This window comes from Lissotriton helveticus, chromosome 9, assembly GCF_964261635.1.
Source record: "Lissotriton helveticus chromosome 9, aLisHel1.1, whole genome shotgun sequence".
Taxonomy (NCBI): Eukaryota; Metazoa; Chordata; class Amphibia; order Caudata; family Salamandridae; genus Lissotriton; species Lissotriton helveticus.
In genome coordinates, this window is record NC_136070.1 from 234,915,622 (window position 1) to 234,936,450 (window position 20,829).

The following is a 20,829-nucleotide window of genomic DNA, read 5'->3' on the forward strand; positions in this document are numbered from 1 at the left end:
TAGGAGCTAGCGCCGGGACACTTTCAGTAGCTGTGCGCTTTATAAACTTAATATAACATAACATACCATAACAAAGAGGCCATCAAGACCAACTAAATACTTAAATTTATTCATCTGATTTTGCCAGTCACTATCACCAAGTGTGGTCCACGGACAAATGCCCACTTTGCTCATTACATAAAATGGCTATGCTCAGAAAATCTTTAAATACTGAAAGTTACTCCTTTGAAGCCAGGTGGTAGGAACTCTGGGTAAAATAAATTCAGGTCACAGCGGTCTCAGTGTCAGCCTGTTAACACTTTCCAAGCTCAGCTGATCTTAGCTGCAATTGAAAGCCCTGAGAAACAACTCCAAGACTGATGGCTCCCAGAGGCAATCATTTTACTGCTTTTTTATATTAGTAACAGCATTCTCTTAATCTAACCAGTGTTTAGACTACATGAAATACTCCAATATTATATCAGCAATTAGTTACTTACACTGTTGATAATACAACTCAGAAAGAATGTTTTAAAATGCTATATTAAAATAAATTAAATAATGCATGCAATTTTCTGGTAGTATATCGAGACAGTAGCAGGCAAAAATGATAGTGAAAAACAGGGCAGGACTGGTAAACGGAACCGGCCCTGGCAAACTGCGCGGCCGCCCCCCCCCTGTGGTGGTGGAGGGCAGCCGAGCAGTTTGTGAGGTCCGGTTTTGGCCGATTTTGTTACACCGGGCAGATATTGCCGACCCCCGTTGACAAAAACGGTCCCTCAGGGACCCAAAACTAGCCCCCACCATAGCGGCCCACCGGGGAAATGACAATCATTGACTCGGGACACCTCTTTGACAACCACCCTACCTCGGTGAGCAGGTCCTCCACTAGTATCCTCCTCCCTTGTCAAGCCAAGTCATTACCCCCTAAGTGTAAGATCCAGATAGCTGGTGGTCCCTTACTGTCTTTTAATGTGCGGTTCACCAATTCCCTGAATTGCCCCCCGCACAGGTCGCCCTGTCCAAAAAATACCATCTTTGTTCCTAACTGACGTGTCCTGGCCTCGTAGCCCTCTGAAAAGAAATGTTTTAAATGGCAGACATATGAATGCCCCAGAACCCAGATGTATTGCTGTTCCTGGGGCCAAGAGTGAATTTGAGCCACCACCTTTGCTCTTCGTTTGTAGCTTGTTGGTTGAACCGGTGTCCTCATCCTATCTTGGTTGGTGACCGATGCAGGCTTCTCCCCTGAGTCACAGGATGGAGAAACTGCAAGTAAACATGGAGAATAGGATAGGTAAGTGCATTGCCACTGTCATGCATAAAAAACATACCCAACTGCACGTAGTATTCTGTTTGAGTGTACTAATGTCACCTCCTCTCTGAGTCACAGGATGAAGGAAATTGCAGTTAGTATTACAAATCCCCACAAAAAACATGCTAAAGCATGTGCAGCCGCACACATCTCTTATAACAGTTAGAGGACCACCTACCGATCCTCTTGACTTGGTCTTCCCTCAGCCCCCTGGCCACTGCCACCGTGGCTGCCCCTATCCTGAAAGAGTGGGTCTCAAAGTTAGCTGAATCCAGCCCAGCGTCTTGCGTTTGCCAGAACCATGACTCTCTTGAACTGAAATATAGTGAGGGGTGTCCCATCCCTATGTATCAAGAGAGGGCCACCCGTGACCCGCGCCCGTCTGGTAACGGGGCAGCATGTATGATTCCCTGCACTATGTAGCACTATGCTCTCCCCCCTGGCTACCTGGTCAGTCTTGGACTTGTGTATGGAGATCAGCACGGAGTCTCTCCCTAAGCTTACCCCTCCCACCTGTAGGCCACCCTTCCAATCCCTTTTGTTCTTTGATACAAGTTCTCCTATCCTAAAGGCGCCATAAAATGTGAGGTAGAATGCTGCCTGAAACAACGCCACCTCACTTGTGGATTCGCAAACCCGCGGCACGGCTACCATTAGACTAGCTAACGTTTCCAGCCCTACCCGTCTCGGGACATCAGGCTGGCCCCCATGCAAGCGTTGCCAGCCTTTCAAAGCTTGGCGCACCACAAAATTCCTTGTGGGATCCCCCGCCCCTTTTAATTTAGCAAAAAATGATATTGCCGTGATATGTCGCCTGGCCCCCGCTACAGTACGCCCCCGCTCCCTCATGAAAGCAAGATATGCTACCTCTGACCCAGGGTCAAGCCACTTTTGTTCCCACGGTTCCTCCAAGAAATGACAAAAAAAACGCCCCTTCGTAAGTACTCCTGGTTCTGGGCGCTAGGCTAGCTGCCACGAGGTCCGATAGTTGGGGGCACCTAGTTGCCAAAGCTGTTCAGGGAAAGGTGTTGGGTGTACCGCTGCCTCTGGGATGTGTGACCTGAAGGCCTGCATTTTAAAACGAGACAATGCGTCAGCTGAATGATTCAATATACCCGGCATGTGTTTGGCTTTAAAAAGTACGTTCAGTTTTATACACTGTAAAACAATCTCCTTCAACAAACGCAGCATCATACTGCACTTCACAGTTTGGTTGTTGATGCATTCCACCACAGCCATGTTGTCTGACTAGAAAATTACCGACTGGTTTCTCAGCCGTTCAGGCCATACGGACAGCGCCATCAGGTTGGGAAAGAGCTCCAGGAAGCTTATGTTGCGCGCCAGCCCGGCTAATGCAGTGCCACCCATTTGGACCCCAAAATGGCACCAAAACCTTCCCTGCCTGCTGCGTCAATCATCAGGCCCAATTACGGACTGGACCTAGGCGAGCTGGGCAACACCACCCTACCATTGAAATCGCGGGGTAATGCCTTCCAAATGAGCATGTCCTGTTTGACCTTGCCGGATAGTCTGGTGTGGTGATGCTTTTCTCTGAGACCAGACATGGCCTGGGCAATGGTGCGGGATAAAGGACATGCCATGGGGATTATGCGTAGTGCAAAATTCAACTGCCCCACTACTTGCTGTAACTGGTGCAACATAACCTTCTCCTTGTCAGGCAGTGCTGTAAAGCTACCCTAAAATCATTTTCGTTTTCTTCCGGTAACCTAGACACCCCTTGTACAGAATACAGCTCAATCCCTAGGAATTCAATCTGTGTGCTCAGACCCACTGTCTTCCGGTTGCCAATGACACGCCGAAATCTCGCATGAGGGCGCAAAACTTTGACAATGCTGTCCTGCATTCCCCCGAGCCCAGGGACCCAAAGAAAAGAAAATCAACGAGTTAATGCAGCACTCACTGGTGGCCCATGTCCCTCCTGAAAACCCACTCCAGAAAGGAGCTAAATTTCTCAAAATAGGCACAGGATACAGAGCACCCCATTGGCATACATTTGTCCACGTACAACTTCCCATTGAATTAAAAACCCAACAGGTGAAAATGTAAAGGGTGCACTGGCAGCAGTCTAAAAGCGGACTCAATATCAGATTTTGCTAATAAAGCCCCCTCCTAGGGACCTGAGCATGTCTACCGCTTGGTCAAAAGATGCATATTTTACACCACACACTGCATCTGAAATTGCATCGTTCACAGAATTACCCCTTGGTGCTGAAAGATCATGGATTAGTCGGAATTTGCCTTGTGCTTTCTTTGGGACCACCCCCAGTGGTGAGCATACAAAGGCATCCTTTGGGATGTTGTCAAATGGTCCCCACCGCTCTACCCAGTTTTATTTATTTCTGAACTTTTGCTTCTGCTATGCCCTCATTGGACCTAACCGAGAGCTGATTTCTACAGTGCTCCACCCCATTGTAGTTTTGCGCCGGGATCCTGAAACCTTCCACAAACCCCTCCCTGATCGTCTTAGCAGCTGCAGGGCAAAACATGTTTAGCCAGGGGATCATGGCGCTGACGTTAACAGGAGATCTAGCTTTTTTGAGGTGTGCCCCCTCATTCCTGCTTCTTGACTCCATTCTCTCTGGATTTCTTGAAACACTTGGACTCAGGGTGGGACACATTACCACAGAAAGCACAGGAATGCTTGAACCTACATGTACCTGGTGCTCTACTGCAGGTTCCCTTGTTGTAGTCAAAACATACACCCTTTCTCCTCGTGCCCCCTGATTTGCCCGTGGCGCACCCGCGTTACCGGAGGGGCCAGCTTTAAAGTGCTGAAACCACCCGCTTTCTTGTGTCTGTGCCCGCATGTCATCTGATGGGCCTTGGACTAAATGTTTCAAACGAATAAACATATCAGTCTGGTTCCATCCCAATGATGGATCCTGCGCCTTTGCCCTCCTGAAATCCTTATCATATTCCTTCCACCCATCGCCCCCCTTTGTTGCATGCGCGATGGTGATCCTATTCTGGTAACATGCCATTTCAGACCCAACCTCTGGGAAACGCTCTAACATGACTGCCATGTATATCGTGAAACCTTGTATCCAATTGCCCAAGTTTTCTTCTACCCTGTATTTCAAAATTATGTTTGCCCACTCTTTGTGATGTGTCCATTCTTTGTTCTTCCTTGCCTCCTCCCTTTTTGCCTCAACGATCAACAAGGAAAAAATGCTGACATATTTCCCTTCCAGATCTTTTCTTTGTTCTCCTGAGATAAATGTCGCCCCAACTGTTCCCTGTCGGAACGTTTCTCCCCCAAGCCTAAAGGAGGCAATGTCTTACTCATACCTGCTGGTGCTGCTGCCTCAGACGTCTTTTGTGCTCCTGTGTCCTTTGGTGTGCTTACTGTCGCCAAAACACCTTCACCACCAGTGGCCGGTACCGTGACAATGGGTGTTGCATCCCCTGCCGGTACTGCCGGCACCCCATCTGGCTTGTCTTTACCCAATTCGGCCATTATTTGTCTGGCCCTTTCCACTGCATTGCCTCCACTGCTGGATGCCCCCGCAGCGTGAGACCAGTTCCCCACCTTTTCTAGACAAATGAGTACTGCCGCCAAGTTGGACGCGATGTCCGGCTGCTCTGGTGTGGCCCCTACTGGACCTCCCCCCAAAGGGGCCACTGGGACAAAAGCCTGGCCCTCTGTTGGCCCTGCAGGCACTATAATACTTGCCCCCCCCACTACCCTGAAGGCTTGGAGTGGGTGCAAGTGGTACTGGCATAGACTCCCTTGGTGCCGGCTCCGGGCCCCTCCATCCCTCTCCCGTTGGGCTTGTCCCTGTTCCGTTTCGGCAAAGGCGGGAGTAGGGTCAAGGGGGAATAATAGGCCACCTGGACCTCCCCTCAGCTACCTCGGGACCATCCACCTTCTCTTGTAACATATTGAGGGCTTGCCCCATGTCCTGGACTTGCAGCATTAATGCCTCCAGCATAACGTCAGTGCATGACCGCTTCTCATTCCGCCACGCCTTAGGGGCCTTTGAGGATGCAAATTTTTGACTTGATCTGCCTGCACGTAACCTTTTCTCACGCCCTTCCCCGCTGCCCAGGACGACTGTGTCAACTCTTACCTGGAAGAAACAGCAGCCTCAGCCGACCCGTGCACTCACAAAACCAGAGCCACGACCCACTGGCATACCCAGTAGGCTCAGTGAGTCGCCCACTCAAACCCTCTGTGGCTCCCAGAAGAAGTGAAATGCTGGCCAGCCAGAACCGCCCACCGCGGTGTTCCAAAAACCGGCTCTTCCACTGTCCACAAATGTCTGTGTTGCGCCGGTAGGTAGATGATCACTTCCAGCACTTCACTGTGTTTGTTGCTCCCCACCGGATGGCACTATATTAGAAGGAAAAGCAAGAATGCTGTTTTGCAGTGCGTGCCCCTTAAACCTGCATCCAACCAGGCGCGTTCCCAAACTCCCTGCGCCCCAAGCACCAAATTGCCACAATACCATAAGCGCGTGCCCCTTACACCTGCATCAAACCAGGCGTGCACCCAAATACTGCCGCACCCAGTGCACCCCAAATTGCCACAGTACCGCTTGCAATTTACAGACTACACTGGATGCCCCAAATGATCTGCTCCAAATGTATCAATCGATAATCAATTTGCAATGCCAATTATTATTTCTAATGCTATTTCCAGTATAAATAACTCATGCTGTCTCGCGCCCCCCGATCCTAGGCTTTGCGGGTATGCTCACTATGCCTGGCATGCAACACCTCCAACAAAACTACTGGCCCCCACAAACTCCCGGCACAGGCCCAGAAGCACTGAATGAGGAGGGGAAGCTCGACACTTAAGCGTGCGGCCGGGGGCAGACTTGAAAACGAGCAAAACAATTCAGGGCAGCGTTACCAATCGAAACAAAAAAATCAAAACAGCGGAGCTATTACACCCACCCGCTCCTTATGTCCATGAAAAAACTGCTCCCACTGCTGCCCCAATAGCGTCTCCAATTACAGCAGACGCGCGCCACAATACAAGCGGCTATGTTGCCATCCCCCAAACCGCTTACCGGCTTTCCACACACCGCTACTGCCGGTTCTCCCAATCTGCAGCTCAATTGAAACAACAGGCTCCCAACGTTCCACCGAACTCCGCTGCAGCTCGGTGCCTAATACACAATGTCCCGAGGTGCACACACAGATCTCTGGCGACTCTCTTTGCAACAGTAATTCGACTCCACTGCTCCTGTCTTGAAACCTGTAGGGGAAAAAAGAAAAAGAAGATTACGGGCCACTGTAGGCTCGGTGTTCTGTCCTGTGGGGAGCAAGGAACAAGAGACTGTTCTGCTCCCCACTACCCCCTCTTAAAGGGGGAGCCCAGGGCAGGCCGGTCTATACCGGTCTGCCTGGACGTTGGCTCAGCGTTGAACCAGAAACACTAAAGTGCTTCCGGTTCATGCTCTACACTAACCTCTCAATAGGTTGGCCTGGGGGGGGAGCGCCGCGCCATCAACTGGTGCGGAGACCCCACCCACCCCCCTTTCCCTGGGGTCTGGTGCGACCGCCATAATGGTGGGATGGGCTATCCTAGTCCTCGGCCTTGCCCAGGAACAGTCGTAGATGTTCAACAGACATTCCAGGGAATGCTGCTGACATTCACGAAACATACACCGAATCACATATTACACATGTTCTCGTGGAATATACGAGGCCTAAAATCCCTTCTAAATGATAGTTCAACACTAGAAGAAATAAGCTCCAGAGATATAATTTGCCTATAAGATACATGGCATTTGTCTCACATGACTTGGTTGGACCACAACGAATACTGCGTACTGGCCATTCCTTCTACAATAGGGAAACACGCCTCTGAAGGCGTTTCACTCTTGATCCACAAAGTGTTGGAGATAGATGGGACAATCATGGCACATATTCCCGGGGTCTGTATTTTTTTTTGGTAGCAGCAACCTCATAGGGCGATCGAAAAAGTATCCATCAGCTTATTATAGGAAACATCGATATAAACCCCAAGCAACCCAAAAAGAAAACAATCACCTTTGCCATTTAAAAAATAATGAAGGACTTATGCCAGCAGTACTCGAAAGACTTGTGGGTTTTGGCAGGTGACTTTAATATATTTTTGCTTGAGACGTCCCATATTTCTCCATTTTTTTTTTTTAAAAGACCTTTATTGTTCATGTTGCATATAACACAGCACATAGCCTACAACCTCTTTATGCCGGCTGCAATAAGCGCAAGTTGCACGTATAGTTGGTAGGATAACAGCCGTTGTAGCCGACAACCCTGGGGTCTGGCAGCGTGGTAGGATAAAACATGTACACATCATACTTTGGGTAGCTCAAGGAATAGTCAGGCCTATGACTTTTACGTTTTTTGTATGTGGTAATGAATCTCCGGTGTCGTGGACATGCCATCAGCAGTCCGTGAACATCTATGGTTAGTGTCCATGGCAACATTAAACAGTGGGATCAGAAATATAAAAAGCACAGGTCAGTCGCATGTGATACTGTGGTATAACAAGCAGTTAGAGCAATGGTGTGCTGTATCAGGGCAAAGGGGTAGTCGCATTTAGTGGCGTTAAGAGGAAGTGACCGTCATAGCCGTATCCGGCGCTTCTGGTGCCTCAACGTGTGTGCCATTCTCCAACAGTGGTAATGTTTCTATGGTGGTCAGAGATAGAAGTCGTAGCGTAGGACCATCGGTGTGTGATCGGAGAACGTGTTCCTCAGTCACACCTCTCAGGTTGTTTGTAACGTGCCTCTCGTCATGTGAGTGAGGAGGAATTAGTAAGTGTCAGTGGAGATGTAGGTATCAACATCACATGTGCATAATACACAATGTCTAACCAGCCATGAAAAAGGTCCTGTTTTGTAAAATAGAACTAACGTATAAACTGGAACGTGAACCGTGACAGGGGGAGGTGGGAGGAGAAGGGCTATTAAGAAATAAGGCGTCTGTCTGTGTGAGAACAGGGGGGGGAGTTGCAGCAATAGGTAGGATCTGATAATATGAGGTCAGGGCGAGGCGAGAGAGCAGCGGGGGCATGAAGTGGGGCCACCACAAGGGCGTTTATGCAGCGTCTCTGTGGTGGGACAGTCGTGCCAGCCACACACAAGGAGCGGGACGGGGTTCTGTCACCTGGGAGATGGAAGGGTTGTGAAACATCACAATTGAGTTAGGTGAGCAGTGAAGCACTAGTCGTTCTGAGCGTAAGGGGCTACAAGTGTGGTATGATACACGTGCACGGGGCGCAATCGCTCTACAGTTATGGGAGGTTTGGCATGGGCCATACCGTTGAAGGAAAAAAAAAAAAGGGGGGGGGTGCAACTGGTACCAGAGTCTTTTCAGTGTCTCATGTCAGTGAGTTGGTTCGGGTGTAGGCTACCTCAGGTGATCCCTCTGTCCAAGCCCGCCTGCTGTAAGGACTTCAGTACGTCATCCCAGAGCTGGGCAATGGGGAATTTCCTAAGTCCCGCTGTTTCCTCCCGGTGCAATACTGTGCTTTCCGCATGCGCCCAGTTGGTAAAAGACGTGTACCAGTGTTGGACATGTGGGGGTGCGCTGGCCTTCCAGTGTTTAGTGAGTAGGCGTTTGGCCGTGATAAGTCCCAGGTCCCAAAACCTGGCCGGTACCTTATTCAGTTTTGTGCGTTTGTAAAGGCCTAGGATGCAGACTTCCCACGTGCGCGGCACATTTTCGTTAGTGCAGAGCGTTAGCAGCACCACGATCTCGTCCCAGTATGACTGGATACCGGGGCATAGCCAGAGCATATGTAAGAAGTCTGCCCTAACCAGGGAGCAGCGCTGGCATGCGGTATCGGTGACTGAAAAATATCTGTTTATTTTGTCGGGTGATAAATAAGCGCGATGTAGAATGTAAAATTGTATGACCTTAAAACGGGGGTTGCGTGGGACATTAGTCGGGCCAACCAGCACCATTGCCCATTCTTTGTCGGTCCAGTCTCTCCCTCTATCCATCGACCATTTGTCTCTCAGCGGCAGGGTAGATTGTTGTGTATGGGTCAGAAGGGCCTGCGCCAGCCAGCGCACTATGTGGGAGCCGTTGCCCATGACATGCAGATATTGCATGAAGAGGTGCATTGGTGGTTCTTCAGATATGTCACCCCAGGCAGTCGTCAGTGTGTGCAAGAGGGACGCATGTAATAGGAATTTCCTAGCTGGCAGACCCGTGCCCGCAGCGAGGTCCGCGAAGGGCAGCAGGGCACCTTCCGCATAAAGGTCTCCCAGCGTCTCCACACCCGCCTGCGTCCAACTGTCCAGTATTGCTTCCGTCAACACCCCAGTGTCCCTGGGGGTACCCATCAGGGGGAGTGTCGGAGCGTACGGCGTCGTCGCTCGCGTGAGTCTCAGGCAGCGTAGGAAGCATTTGCGCGCCACTGCTAAATGCAGTTGGGCAGGGCGGGGGGCCCGAGTCGGTGGATGGAACAGAGAGCACGTCTGTGCTTGGGTCCAGACGTTAGCATCTGTGGCAGTGTCCCCTAAGTTCTTACCGCACAACCAGCCCGATACCCACTGTAGTTGCGCCGCCAGGTAGTACAGCTCCATGTTGGGGACCGCCATACCTCCCGACTCAGTGGGCATGTATAGCTTCGCTAGCGCTACACGGGGCCGGCCTGCGTTCCAAATAAGGCCACGAATCATGACCTCCAGTTCGCGAAATACCTTGGTAGGGGCGTAAATCGGGATGTTGGCAAAGTAATATAATAGTCGCGGTAGGACAATCATTTTCGTCAGTGCCACACGGCTGGGCACATTCAAGGGCAGAGTTCTCCAAAAGGTCACTTGCGCGCGGATGGAGGCGATCGATCGCATCAAATTACCATCCAGTATGTCTGAGGGATTCCGGTATATGTGGATCCCCAAATACCGGAACGTGGTGGGGTACCATTGCAGTCTCTCTCAACCAAGTCGGATATCGCACTCAGGTGTGTCCGGGCCAAAGGGGTAGGCTCATGACTTGGATCAGTTGACTCTTAACCCTGACATAGCTTCGAAGGTCCGGAAGATGTCAGTGAGAGATCTCGGGATATTGGTGAAATCCCGAACATAGAGGAGCAGGTCGTCTGCATAAAGCGAGATGGCATGGACACCGTCCGCCATCGGTATTCCCCACTCATCCCCCTGCGTCCGCAGGATCGTGGCTAGAGGTTCCATCGCCAGGGAAAACAGCAGGGGCGACAGGGGGCAGCCCTGTCTGGTGCCCCTCCGCACTCGGATGGCACCAGACAGCACCTGCCGGTGCTCACTCGGACCGTGGGTCTTTGGTATACTAAGTCCACAATGTCTCCATAACCGCCCCCCAGGTCGTATTTCTCCATCACCGCCTTAAGATATGGCCACTCCACAGAGTGAAACGCCTTCTCAAGGTCCAGTACTAGGCATCCCGCTCTCGGCCAGTGCCGAGTGGCATATTCCTGTATTCGGAACAGTCTGCGGATATTATAAGAGGTATGGCGTGTTGGAACAAAGCCATTTTGATCGTTGTGCACCAGAGTCGGGACCAGTGGGGCCAGGCGCTGGGCTAGAGTGGAGGCGAGTATTTTGTAATCTGTATTCAGGAGGGCCAAGGGGCGATAGGAGCCCATGCGGGTGCTATCCCTGCCAGGTTTGAGTATGGAAATAAGATTGGCCTCATTGAGTGTAGGAGGGAGGGAGGAATCTTCAGCAGCTGCAGAATACATTTTCAAGAGCTCAGGGATGAGGATCTCCGAACCGGCTTTATAAAATTCGGCTGGTAGCCCGTCTGGGCCGGGGGATTTGCCGTTGGACAGGTTGAAGATGGCCGTGCGGAGTTCCTCAGACGTGAGCGACGCGCCGAGGTCGTCTTGCTGCGCGGCAGTCAGACGTGGCATTGGTAAAGCAAAAAGATACTCCGCTATGTCAGGGGGTGGGACCTGGAGCCGGGAGCCATATAAGGCTCTATAGTGGGTCGTGAAAGCGTCATGAATGCGGCGCTGTGTGTAGATTAGCCCCCTCTCTTCCGTGTGGATCGCCGACACCGGGGCTGCGCGATCCTCCTGCGCGACCAGCCAGGCCAGCAATTTGCCTGGTTTGTCGCTGAGGTGATGCGTGCGTGCGGAATGGGCCGCAAAATTAAGGTTACGAAGGCGGTCTAAGAGGCGCGCGTGCTCCGTTTGCGCTTCCGTCAGTGGGTCGCTAGTACCGTCGATCGCGTCTTGTTCCTGTCGGAGAAGGTCGGTTTCCAGTCGAGTTAAGTCCCCCTCTAGCTGCCTCTGCATGTGTCCCTGCGCACCCAAGCAGTGTCCCCTAATCACGCTTTGAAGGCGTCCCATTCGATCTGAGGAGAGGACGCCGTGTCTGAGTTATCTTCAAAATATTGCGCTGTTTGTGTCATAAGGGAATCTCGGAAGGCCACATCTAGCAAGAGGGCCGGTTGCAGCCGCCATGTAGGGATCGGTGGGTGTGGGCGCTACCAAGCTATGGCCAGGACGTGTGGGTTATGATCTGAGTGTGTGCGGCCCATGTATCGTGTGTCAGTGACGAGGGGAAGGAGGTCAGCGGATATCATGTATCTGTCTAAGCGTACATGTAGATCATGCGCGCCCGAGTAATAGGAATAGATTCGTGTGTTGGGGTTATGTGTCCGCCATGCGTCGTGCAAGTCCCATTGTGCGGCCCAGCTGACCAGCGCTATCATCGCGCCGTGCGCCGGCGTGCCAGCGTGCGGTGGGGAAGAGGGATCCAGTGTCGCGTCTAAGATGCAGTTGTAGTCTCCCCCAGGATCCATGGAACACCATGCCATGTCGCCAGTGTCGCTGACAGTTGGGTGAGGAAACTGCCCTGATCAGTGTTCGGAGAGTATAGGGAGGCCAGTACCACCAACTGTCCATCCAATCTGCCCTGGACCACCACATATCTACCATCAGGGTCTATATGAGCGCTAGAGACCGCCCAGGGAGTCCCAGGTCGGATCCACAGAAGGGTCCCGTGGGCAAAGGAGGAGTACTCTCGTTGCATATAACTGCCCACGCCATCTGCCTTGTAGTGCATGCACTTCTGCTTTGTTCACGTGCGTTTCTTGCAAGAGCGCAATATGTATCTTGTGGCGTTTTAAATATGAGTATATCTGATACCGTCGTGACGGTGTATGCATGCCCCTGACATTCCAGGTACACATCTGAATCTCAGTCATGGTCGTCGTCTAGGTAAGTCCCAATTCCAGCAGTTGCTCCCGGCTCCCAACACGCGGCCCCCCCCAGACCCCCTGGCCCCTGCCCCCGCCCCACGCCAAAACAGAGCTGCAAGTGTGATAAAAGGTGACCCATACAGCCGCAAGGGGATGAAAGAAGAAAGAACACAAAGCTCCAAGAAATGGCAATAGAATAAAAATGCCAAATGGTCGGTCGTCTAACATGCCGCCGTCCAAACACTCAAGTGAGTTAAATAAACTATATAGTTCTAGGGGGTGTTAAGCAGTTGGCACAAAGAGCGATACAACAGTATTGTTCACAAAGGGGGCAACGTCCCACCCCGGGCCGTGGAAAGAATGTCACAGCTAACAGGCATCGCCGGGTATCAGCCCACCCAGTGCAAAGGGAGAATGTCTGTCTGATACAAAAGTTAGTAGGAGAGTAGGAGAGTAGCACACACCTCCGGCAGAATCCGGCCAGGGGCCGCCATGGTATCTGCGACCACAGTAAGGAGAGGACTGTCGCAATGACACATGACAAGTGTGCGTAATGTCTGCAAGAAGTTACTCACTGCGTCTCGTCGTCGCTATTGCCGGTGTGGTCCCCCTCACCCGTCGCTGCCGAACATCACTCACCCCAAGGCGAGTCAGGATAGTGCAGGCATGGCAGCTGCGGCCGTGTGTCGAGGCGGGAAGTCCTGGGGGCCCTCCTCAGGCGAGTAAATCTGCCGTCTGTGGCGTTACGTCAGGGAGGTCTGCGGACTGTTGAGAGTCCGGCAGTACGTAGATGGCTTGGTCGTCACTGGGAAACACGCGTGGGCTAGCATTCGGAGCAGAGGAAGGCGCCGGAGAGCCGCTGATTTCCGTGACTCTGCGCAGTGTGTCCTGTTGTTCCTGCAAGACCTGGTCCGCCGGTGGGGAGCGGGTTGTCGTCTCCTGTGAGCGGTGAGGCGTGGGCGACTTGCGCCGGCGACGTCGTCTCGATCCTCTTGAGCGCGAGATCGTGGCAGTACCCTGTGCTCTCCGGGGTGCCTCCTCCACCCTGCCATCCAGCCAGGCTTCAACCTCCTCAGGGCTGGTGAAGAAGTGCGTCTTGTCCTGCGCCACCACTCGTAATCGAGCCGGGAAAAGGAGTGAGTATTTGAGACCCACCTGTCGCAGCCTCCGCTTCGCCGCCAGGAAGGAATGTCTCTGTCTTTGCACCTGGACGGTGTAGTCGGGGAAAAGCATCACTGTGGCATTGTCAATCCGGATGTCGCCAAGTTTCCTGGATTCGCGTAGGATGGTGTCGCGGTCCCTGTAGTTGAGGACACGAAGGATCAGCGGCCTGGGGTTAGAGCCCGGGGGGAGAGGTCTCGTGGGCACACGGTGCGCGCGTTCCACTACAAAATATGGCGATAGCGCGCCCTCTGGCAGGAGGCCTCTCAGCAGGTCTTCCACATGTATCACGGGATCGGTCCCTTCCCATCTCTCCGGTATGCCGACCAGTCTAATGTTGTTTCTTCGTGCCCGCCCTTCCGCGTCTTCAGCTCGCTCCTCCAGGAATTTGACCCTGTTAAGGAGGTCACGCACGTGCTTGTCCGTTTGACTCACCCGGGGCTCCAGATCAGCCACCGCTCCCTCCAATGTTGTGGTGCGGTCCTGCAGTTTCTTGTGGTCAGCCTTGAGATGGGTTAGGTCTATCGCCACACTGTCAATCTTTGTTTCTAGGGAGGTACGAGTCTGTTGGAGGGATTCTTCCAGGCGTTCCATTACAGCCTGCACATTGTCCAGCTTTGACGTCACGTGGTCAGAATCCATCTTGGGCAGCGACCTGACTTGTTTCCCTTTCAAGGATGTGCCACCAGTCCCAGTGCGCGTCTTCACCCCCAGACATGGACAAGGTGGTGTGTGAGAGCGTCCACTGCGCTCAAGGGGGGCAGTTCCAGAGGGTAGGTTGCAGCGGCGGCGTAGGTGCAGGTAGGGCACCAAGATTTCAGTTCCCAGGTGATAGGCAGGGCAGTTCCTGAGGGTAGGTCGCGACGGCAGCGTGGGTGTAGGTAGGTCACCAAGGCCTCAGCCCCCAGGTGATAGGCAGTGCTCGTCGCAGTCCCAACAGGAGTGTCGGTGGGCCGTCCACTCAGTCCCACCCCACAGGCATCATGGCTAGTGGCAGTGCCCGCATGGATAAGTGCAAGTTGGCAGGGCAGGTGGGAGGGGTGCACACCAGGTGTGGTAGTGTTGCTGGCTATCGTCGCGGCGTGTGGCGCAGTTCGCCCGGTGCAGCTTACTTTGCGCTCTCATGGGAGCATGTCTCCAGGTGAAGGCGCGCCTCTCCTAACATCTGAGGGGGCAATCGTGTCTCTCTGTCCTCCCTCGTGGTCCGTGGTCGCTGCCAGTGAGCGAGGGGTGCGGGGGGAGTCCCAACAGTCAGTGTTGCCGCGCCGGAGAATGGCAAGGGAGGACACCCCTCTCCAGGCTCCAGCGTGCCGCAGCAGTGGTTATGTGCCAGTGAGCCACTGGTAATCGTCGCCTCCCAGCAGTTCGTCCCTCATGAGCCCAGGCACCTCACCTTACGGGGTCCGCCCTCGCGGGCAACATTCAGTGGGGCTGGCTCTCCGCTCGTAGCCCCTTGTAGCCACTCTCTGCCTTTGGGGTTGGCCACGTGGATTCGCAGCTCGGGGGCAATCAGGTCCTCGCCCCCCGGTGTGGGTCCTGCAGGTGCCTAAGGGTCGGTGCACTCCCCTCCGGTATGGCCGAGCGTGTGCACGGTGATTCCGCCAGGGTGATATCCCAGCGCGGTCCGCCTGATGTCGCCGTAGATGCAGCCCCCCCGAGGCGCGGCGCTCCGCCGCCGGCGTCCGCCGTGTGTGGGCGCCTTACCGCTCCGGTGGCTTTGCAGTTCCTCGCCGTGATGCGAGCAGGTGAGCGTGTGCTGGTACAGGGGGGCCGCTGCAGTAGTTCAGCTTCAGGGGCGAGGGGGGTCACTCTGCCCTCGCCTGTGCTCGGCAGACGTCACTGCAGGGTGTTAGGTAGGCCGCGACACTGGGCCTGGTGTTCCTGCTGAGGCCCCGGCCTCGCGTAGCCGGGCACACCGGATCAGTCTCGCCCAGCGCGGACACAGTCACTCCGTTAACGCCGGTGCGGGCCCAGGTAAGCAAACAGCCTCAGGTTTGGATGATGTGTGGGTGGGGGTTATCTCCGGGTCCGCTCGTAGTTGCAGCTTAAACAGGATGTGGGAAACGGAGAATCGGCCCAGGGAAGGGGAGCTCGGATCGGAGCTCTACCCTTCCACGTCCGTCGCCATTGTGCACCAAGCCACGCCCCCGACGTCCCATATTTCTCCATGGCAGCAAAAAGAATACCACGTATGGAGTATCCCAGAGATTATGCTTGGTCAAATAAAGGGAGACAAAGCTTCGCCACCGCCTTAAATGCTCTGGAATTACGATCTCTATATGGAAGAGAAATCAGTGATCAACCTGCTAGCCATACTTACATAACTAGCTCTTCAAATTCACTGATTGTCTACATCTGGACTTTTACCCAGCATTTTACCTGGGTAAGCAACTTTCAAGTTTGCACTTCCCAATTAGTGACGATGCTCAGCTGTCATGCTTCATCCATAGGGAAACTCCAAAATTGACACAACTACAAGTAGATGGCATAGAAGATGACACCTGTGTGCTGCAAAGAAAACAAGCATTTGCAATGCAATAGGTCTCGCATTAGGAAAGTTTGAGCTATTCGTATTGTAAATGATACATTTTTTATTTATGTTTTTGAAAATAGCGAAATTAATAGCTTTGTCATTTACAATGCCAATAGTTATAACTTTTGCAAATGTGACACCTATAGCATTTGTAATGCAATATGTGTTGTATTTACGTGACTTACATGTATTGATATTACTAACAATGGCTTTAAATTTTTCAATATTTTATCAAATTGTATAAAGTATTTGATTGTCAAGATAGATTGTTATTCGAAGATTATATATTTTCATTTGCAGATACTGCTTGTATTGTAACATTATTAGAGCGCAAACTAGTACATAAGGACCACCCAAAAAATTGCACTGATAATGGTACATGTTTTGTACCTGATAGTATTTGCAAATTTTTAAAGCAACATGATGTCAAATACTTAATAGCAAACAGAATAAAGAAAGAGAGCATTCAAACTGTGGTGACGTTACCGTTATCTCTGGATGAGAGAACATTTTTAAAGCCGAAACTGTGTTGTCACGATGAGTCCCCTCCTACCACCACGAAGGTGTCGCCCGGTGAATCCTGCTTGCTGAGAGACCACTTCACTTTTGCTGCTGAAAAGTGCGTAGCGGGAGCTCGTGCAAGCTCCTCTCGCGCCTCCAAGTCAAACGCTCTGCGTCTTGGCATTCGCGCTGAGCTCCGTCCGCGCAGTCCAATCAAGAGAAGGGGGCAGTAGAACCGCAGGTGACTCGGCGACCGGAGAGGCGACAGTCGCCGCCGTCCTACAGGAACCCCCGACAGAGCAGGAGCAGGCGGAGCTTATCATACAAATGAAGTTCAGCAACCGTGGGGCTCTGTGGGGGCCGGCGCGGGATTCTCTCGGTGGCGGCTCAGAGGCTGCCGGATCTCGCGAGAGCGGGTGCCGCGGGACGGGAGCAGCAGGCTCAGAGCGCCCTGCACAGGCCTCTGCAGCAGGGGACATGGAGCAGCAGCAGGAACCGGAGGCCGAGGCCGCGCCCGCGGGGAGCCCGGTGGCAGTGATCTCGGAGGTGGCAGAGAGCCCATGCTCTCCCAGGGCCGGACTGACGCGGATCTGTGACTTGCGGAAGGAAAAAAAAACCGGAAGTCAGGCACTTTTGCCTGAGACGGGGGCGGGGCCTGCAATCCGGCAGGAAGTCTCGCCCGCCGCCACAGCCGCCGCCGCCGAGGAAGAAGTGGAGCCGGCCGACTGATGGCCTCTCCGCATCCCGGGGCTCCCAGGTGCTGGAGGGAGCCCCGGAAGTGAAGTCCTGCCCCCTGGTACCAGCGCTGCTGTAGATGACACACTGAACACGCCGAAAGAGCCCGGTAAGTGGTGGGGTGGGGGTGGGGGTGGCGCGTGTGTTCGAGTGTGTCTGTGCGTGTGTCTGTGCGTGTGTCTGTGTGTGTGCGCGTGGGCTTGCGTGTGTGTTTGCGTGTGTGTATGCAGTGTGTGTGTGCCTGTGTATGCCTGTGTATGTGCGCATGCGTGAGTGTAGAGTGTTTGCGCAAGGGAATGTGGACAGGAGAGGGGCACGGCGCCGTGCGCGCTCACGAGGTGAAAACTGAGCTACTCTGCGCTCGTGCACCCTTTCCTGTCCACATTCCCAGAAACGGGTAGCAATAGATGTCGAAGCAGACTCTGCTATCAATGCTTCGCATTGAAGCAGAGGTCGTGCTTCGACCTAAAAATGGACTGCAACATAGGCCAAGGGGTCCCTGGCCAAGCTGAGAAAAGAGCTCCAAAGTGATGTATTTAATAGACTACTCTCCACTTTAAGCTGGCAAATACTACTGTGCAAATTATTGGAGAAGCTGGCAAGAAAACCCCAAATAATGGGCAGCAGCCATCCTCAGAAGGAAACGAATAACCCTGCGCTGAGGTCTCTGAAACATGAACTAAATAGACTCCGGGTGTCAGTGCACAAAAGCATTGCCAATGCTAGAGTACTAGCAGAGATCAGGAAGGCAAGGAAGGCTTATCCGCAAAAAGCCTGGGAAATAGCCCGTGCAAATGAGGAGCAGCATTGGTGGAATTACATGAGGCCCTGAAAACAAAAGATCCAATGAAATTTTGGAACCCTGTCAAGAAAAAATCAAATCAAAATACCCCTCAAAAAATTCCAGTCGTCACAGTCCAGCAGTCGACGCAATATATCCATAACTTGTATAATCCCTTAAAAATAGAAGGTTACCAGGAGGCCACACTCGAAGATTTATTAGACTGTCCCAGTTCAACTCACAGTATTTCATCCTGGGGCAATGCCATATTCTCGAAGGCCTCAATTATTTTGGCCTCTTTAGAGATACAGCCGGCTCGAACGGCATCCCCACAAGGATTTTTTTAAATGCTACAGAAAACTGGGCCACCCTTCTCAATCCCCCTATTTTAAACTGTCTAATGGAAAACACAGTGCCGGATAGTTTGCGAGGCACTATACTTACCCCAATACACAAAAAAGGAGCCTGTGATAACCCTGCCAACTTCTGGTTTATTCCCTTGCAGGACATGGAAGGCAAATGTTTCACTAAAATCATAAATAAGAAGTTGAGGAGTGAGCCCACGCTTAGGCCCTTATTTCCATTACGCAATCATGTTTTAGGTCTGGGCATGGAACCGAAGACAACCCGATGATTCTTTCCTTGTTGATTAAAACTGTGAATGCTAATAAGTCTCCACCGTTATATGTTGCCTCCAAGACTTTGAAACTGCATTTGATAGAGTGGACAGAGGGAGCTTGTGGAAGAAGTTGTCAAGTTGGGCATTGCGGAAGGCCTCCTAAGTCCTATTAGAAAGCTTACATTCCGACTCATGGGAAAAAGTGAAAGTAACATCTAATAGAGTCACCGCCAAAAGAACCAAGACCACTACTGGAGCAAAGCAAGGCTGCATTCTCGCTCCATTGTTGTTCAATCTTTCTTTGGCCGACATTAACAAAGCAGTGGGAGTTGCACATGGAGTACCGGTTAACGGCCGATTTAGTTACAGGGCCCTGTAACAAAAACGGGCCCTAGGGGCCCCAAACCGGCCCCCCACCCGTGTGGCGCCGCGCACCGGGAATTACCCAGTGCCCGCTATAGCCAGTCTGGCCCAGACGCTAACCTATGTGACTCGCGTCAAGAGCAGGGGAGAGCTGCGTACCTAGCTTCCTACACGAAACTGTCAGTTAAGAAAGAGTTATTGAGATTGAAATGTGGTTTAATTTCTTTAAAAGCCTATAAATCCTGGAGATTAACAAGGTATTCTGAGCAGTAGTGCCGTTTATGTAACTTTCAGAAGGAAAGCCTAGCCCACATAATATGTGTTTGCCGAATTTTAAAAAATCTTATATGTTTTTGGTTCAAACCGCTGTTTCATCAGCTTATTATAAGGCAATGCAACACTGCTATTTTTGCATGTTTGAGTGGTATGAGCCCACAGTTATCAGCCCGTTGTGTGAAATTCTTTAAAGAAACTAAACAATTATTGACCTTGGTTCCAGCAAATTCCTGAGTGTTCTAAAAACTTTTATCGGCTGGGTAAATCTTATCGGGAGCTATGAGTGTTTATCACGTTTTATTCTTATTTATTTGTGTTTTCATATAGCGAGGAATATTGGCTCCATCATGTGACTAAGACCAATAATTACAGGCAACATAATTGTAGATTTGCTGCTATGGAACCCTAGTCATATAGCTAGCACTATTATTGAGACCCCTTTACTGGGGCCCTTTAACGTGGTGGAACGGGCCTATGAGAAGGTGTTGTTGCATGTGTTGAAATTATTAATCAGACTAAACACAAAATGCAAAATGTTCAGCAGGGCTTCGGCTTTTCAGTTTTCACGAGATATATCTCTGGGATAAAAAAAAAACTGTATAGAGATTTATTGCGGAACTCGTTTTTCTTAGTTAGTGACAGTTACAGAACCAACCGAAATTATAGTGATTCTTGGATTAGTCCAAACCGTTTTTAGAGCTGGTTTTCTTCTGGTAACATCTTTTTTACAGGTGATAAATATTGCACTTTGCAGGGAAGTTGGTCCCCATCCGTGGTAAGACGTGCATTTTTATTCTATTTATTTATTTATTTATTTATCTCTGAATGATCATGATTTGTATTACAATGTTATTGTGTCCTTTTATATTGTGATGGTTTTTAATACCTTGAAACAATAAAAAATGTATCTATCTATGCATGAGTCCTGTAGCGGGCTTGCCCTCCATCGCTGTCAGCCTGAACTTTGGATTTGCCCTGGTCTAGCATGACTCACAGTAACCCCCGCAAATGACTATAAGTAGTAATTCTTTTTTCTTTTCTTTAGAAATCCATAACTCCAGTTCTGCCTATTGGATTTTTGTTGTTTAGGTTTTGTTTTATTCATAGAATTATCCTCTATTCTTCTGAACATGTGTGGAGTATTTTTGCGGTGTTTTCCATTGTGTTACTATCTATGCATCTGTGTGTGATTTGCACAATTCTTTGCACATTGCTTCGTTAGATAAGCCTGACTGCTTTGTGACAAGCTACTAGAGGGTGAGCACAGCTTATCTTTTACTGTGTATCTTGTGTACACTGACTAGCATTGTTGTTCCTACTTGGACAGGGTGCATACCTCTGCCAACTACAGACTCAATTTCTAACACAGGCCATTAAGACAACCCTCTATAGTTTGGTAAAATGCACTACAC

The 20,829-nt window shown here is 51.3% G+C and overlaps 1 long non-coding RNA gene across 2 annotated transcripts in view; it reads right to left on the reverse strand.

Moving 5' to 3' along the window:
• The window catches only part of LOC144782701 (uncharacterized), a 75,583-nt gene that overhangs the window by 7,408 nt on the left and 47,346 nt on the right, over positions 1-20,829 (reverse strand). The window contains exons 2-4 of one of the 2 annotated variants that reach the window (XR_013601215.1): positions 6,331-6,518; positions 5,386-5,648; positions 1,154-1,248 (exon numbers count right to left, since the gene is read on the reverse strand). This is a non-coding gene — a long non-coding RNA (uncharacterized LOC144782701). Of the gene's footprint in view, positions 1-1,153; positions 1,249-5,385; positions 5,649-6,330; positions 6,519-20,829 lie in introns of those variants that run through there. The other variant, XR_013601214.1, reaches the window with a different exon arrangement.